Raw genomic sequence first — 4595 nt, 5'->3', positions numbered from 1 at the left:
GTTTCTTTGTATGTTTGACTTTATCTTAAGTTTCAAAAAAAGAAAAAAAAATCCTTTCCTTGGCCTGTAATCTACAAGAAGATAAAGAGTAAAACCCAGTGGCAATCAATCCCCTGTCCCAGAGCTCTCCCTGCTCCCACATCCATTGGCAGCCATTGGTTTACATGTGGCCCAAAGAGCATTCTTACGAAGTTAAACTACAGGTTAAACTAAGGTGCAGACGTTCATGACCAGGCCCTCTTGACAGACACAGGAGTGGGACCAGGGGCAAAGAGCAAGGGGGCGCGAGGCAAAAAGCCTACGCCTTGCCAAGAGAACAGTGGCTTACACAGGAGAACAGAAAGGATGGCTGCCCTAGAAACGGCTGAGGTGAGTCCAGAGAGCAGCGGCTACCACTGACTGGGTCATAAACCAACAGTCAGGTCTGACCGCTCTGGCAATGAGCAGTCACTGGAAAGACAGAGCTGAGGCAAGGGAACGAACGAAAAGACAAGCCACAGACTCATCTCATAAAGGATGATCACCTCAAACATTCAACTCTTGAAACTCTATTTGAAGTTGAAGCAGTGCTGGCAATGGTGGCTCAGGCCTTTAATCCCGGCCCTTAGGATTAGCCTCTGAGTTTGAGGCCAGCCTGGTCTTCAGAGTGAGTTCTAGGACAGCAAGGGCTTCACAGAGAAACCCTGTCTCAAAAACAAAAATGGAAAAATAAAAGGAAAGAAATTGAAACAGATGTTAAACACGGGATTTAAGAGCTAAACAGATGTTTCACCCCCAAAGACGCACAGCGGGCAAACCATTCCCGAGAAGATGTTCTACATCATACCTCACCAAAGAGACATGAACTAGGGTGAGGTGAGTGCCGGCTCACAGAGGTTAGAAAGGAGGAAAGCTGGAGCAACAAGACCCTGCCAGGGCATACAGAGTCCTACAGCCACCCTGGGAGACAGCTTTCTTACAAAGCTAAGCCTTTCTTACAAAGCTAAGCCTTTCTTACAAAGCTAAGCCTTTCTTACAAAGCTAAGCCTTTCTCACAAAGCTAAGCCTTTCACCTCCATCGTACAACCCAGCATTGCTGCCCTTGCCTCTACTCCACAGAACTGAAGCTATAGCTAGACTGAAACCACACATGCGGGGCCAGAGGATGGCTCGGTGGTGAAGAGCGCACGTAGCTCTTCCAGAGAGCACGTCAGCCCCCAATAGCTGTAACTCCAGCTGCAGGGAATCTGATGCCTTCTCTGGCCTCCATGGGCATACCTGCACTTACAGGGACATGCCCCCACCCCAACTGACAAACAACATAATTATAAATAAATAAATAAATACATAAATAAATACATAAATACATAAATACATAAATACATACATACATACCAACATGTGCGCTTAGAGCAACTCTAGTTTATAATTGTGAAAATGTAAGCTCAACCAAGTTGTTCTCGAGCATATGAGTGGACATCCCAACAACAGGATACGATTTGGTACTGACAAGGAGCGCAATATCAGTGCCTTGGAGACAGAGAAAAGGTCAGTGGCGCTGGGTAGAGGGAACACAGGGGACTTTTAGGATAGTGAGAGTGTTCTATGTGGTACCCACACTACCCAGAACCACAGAATGTGCCACACCCAGTCTACTGGGTCTGGGTAATGATGCCATGTCAATAAAGGAGCATCAGATGTGTTGCTCTGGTGAGTAATTAATGTTGGTGGGGTCGGGGTGAGAGACTATTCATGCATCGGAGCAGAAAGCTAGGACAGCAGAAATAGAGCATAGGGGTGTATAGTATACAGAAAACTGTCTTCTGCTCAAGTTTGTTGTGAACCTAAGAGCCCTCTGTGGAAAATGAAATCTGGGGCTGATGAGATGGCTCAGTGGTTAAGAACACTTGCCATTCTTCAGAGAACCCACACCCAGTTCCCAGCTCCCTCATGGAAAGTCACAGCTGCCTGGAACCCACATTCCAGGGAATGTGATGGCCACTTAGGGCAGTAGGTATGCACATGGTACACAGACATGCATGTAGGCACTCACAGGTACACATAAAATCTAAAAAAGGAACCAACGGTTTAAAAAGAAAACCATATTAGGCTCTATCTTGTAGCTTATTTTTAAAAGTGGAGTGGAGTTTCTAGGCATATAACTAAGGTGTTAAACCTGAGGGTGCGGAGAGATACTAACACATGCCCATGGTCACAGCAGCTTTATTCCCAACAGCAAAAGGTGGAAGCAGCAGAAATGTTCATCAGCAGAAACACAGATAGATACAATGTATCGCATGCATGCAATCGACTGCTTTCTGTCTTTAAAGGGGAATAGATTCTGATACATACTACACAGAAGAACCTCCAGGGCATTAAAGAACAAGACCGTGGCAAAAGCACAAATCTGATTTCACTTACTTGAGGTACTTAAGGCAGTAGACAGACTAGGCTAAGGGGTTACCTGGTGGGAAGGGACAATGGAACAGTATCAGGTTTTACTGAGGAAGAGAAAGTGTTCTAGCTGGGTGTGATTAGTGAAGGTTGCACCATACTGCAAATGTCCACAAACGTCTGGAAATGGTGCTTCTCAGTGGTGAAGTCGGTAAATGTGGAAAGTGTGCACACTCGTGTATTTTAGCTTTAGAGGTGAGGATTTCAGAACCGCTCCCTCTGGAGCTGATGACTACTGTGGCTTTGTGGGTATTTGTTTTGTTTGTTGTGATAGGTCCTCAGGAAGCTCAGCTAGGCTTCAAACTGGTGACTGATGTGGTAAACAATGACCTTGAACTCTGATCCTCCTGTCCCCACCCTCCCTACCCCACTCCCCTCTGAATGCTGGGATTTGGGATTATCCCAAAAGCACCAAGCCAGACCATTATTGTGATGGACATTACCACCCCTCACCTTCCTCCTACCCTACTCCATTTTTTGCAGCTCCTGGGAATTTTGCCTCTTTTCAGGAAGATTCTTCTCTTCCCATGCACTTGGACATTTGGAATCAGCCTGCTGAGTTTCCTGAGATCAAGTCCTTCATTTGCTTTAACTAGACCTCACCATTGATATGCAAACAAAATACTTTTTCACCAGATATGGTGGCGCACATATTTAAATCTTTTTAAAACATTTATTTATGTATTATATGTAAGTACACTGTCACTGTCTTCAGACACCAGAAGAGGGCATCAGATCTCATTACAGATGGTTGTGAGCCACCATGTGGTTGCTGGGAATTGAACTCAGGACCTCTGGAAGAGCAGTCAGTGCTCTTAACCACTGAGCCATCTCTCTGGCTGGCTCACATCTTTAATCCCAGCACTCAGGAGGCAGAGGCAGGTGGATCTCTGAGTTTCAGGCCAGTCTGGTCTACAGGGTGAGTTCTAGGACAGCCAGGGCTTTATAGAGAGACCCCATCTCAAAACAAAAGAAATGAACAAGCATTTGCCTTTCTCTTTTTTGCTAGTCAATCTTTAAGACAGAAGTTTTTCTTAATTACATTTATTTTGTGGCATATACATGATTTTTGATACATTTTTTTTCTTAAAGCACAAAATTTGCTTTAAGGTGTAAATAGACCAATTGGTAAAATGCTCGCAATGCAATCATGGGGACCTGAGTTTGAACTCAAAAGCCCATATTAAGAAGCCAGATGTATTAGGGAGAGAAGGGAGGGAGAGGGGAGGGGAGAGGGAGGGGAGAGGAGAGGGAGGGGGAGAGGGAAGGGAGAGGGAGAGGGAGAGGGAGAGGGAGAGGGAGAGGGGGAGGGAGAGGGAGAGGGAGAGGGAGAGGAGAGGGAGGGAGAGGGCACCAGCCAGCCCATAGGGACCCTCCTCTTGGCCCTCAGAGAACCCTTGAAAAAGGGGAGAGAAAGAATTGTAGGAGCCAGGGGGGTCGAAGACACTAGGAGAACATGGTACACAGAATCAACTAAGGCTCATAGGGGCTCACAGAAGGGACAGTCGTGAACCTGCATGGCTCTGTGCTGGACCCTCTGCAAATATCTTATGGTCGTTAGCCTGGTGCTTTTGTAGAACTCCAGAGAGTGGGGATGGGATGTCTCTGACTCTTTCGTCTGCTCCTGGGACCCTTCTCCTCCCCCTGGGTTACTTCACCCAGTCTTGATGTGAGCGTTGGCGACGAGTCTTACTGTGTTCCCTTGATATCCCTGGGAGGCCCGCTCTTTTCTGAAGGGAAATGGAGGAGGAGTGGATTTGGAAGAGGGGACATGTGTGTGGGGGGGGGTAGGGGGAAGTAGGGAGACTGGATAAGTTGAAGGAGGAGAAACTGCGGTCAGGTTGCATTGTTTTAAAAAAGAAGAAGCGAGGAGTACTGATAGGATTGTGACAGCAATTCTGGAGAGGCAGACTCAGGCAGATTCCTCAAATTTGCTGGCCACCCAGTCTAACCTAAGTTAGTGAGTTTTAGGCCAGTGGGAGACCTTATCTCAACAAACAAGTTGAATAGCCACCCAAGAAATAAACCTAAGGAAGACCTATAGCTTCCCATTGTAAGCCTGCGCGGTGTGGGCGTGCGTGCGTGCGTGCGTGCGTGCGTGCGTGCATGCGTGCGTGCGTGCGCGTGTGCAGTAGAGACTTTCACTGAAGATTCCTTGAGCA

The sequence above is a fragment of the Rattus rattus genome, chromosome 2 (genome assembly GCF_011064425.1).
Source record: "Rattus rattus isolate New Zealand chromosome 2, Rrattus_CSIRO_v1, whole genome shotgun sequence".
Taxonomy (NCBI): domain Eukaryota; kingdom Metazoa; phylum Chordata; class Mammalia; order Rodentia; family Muridae; genus Rattus; species Rattus rattus.
Note: the sequence above shows the minus strand (reverse complement) of the source record.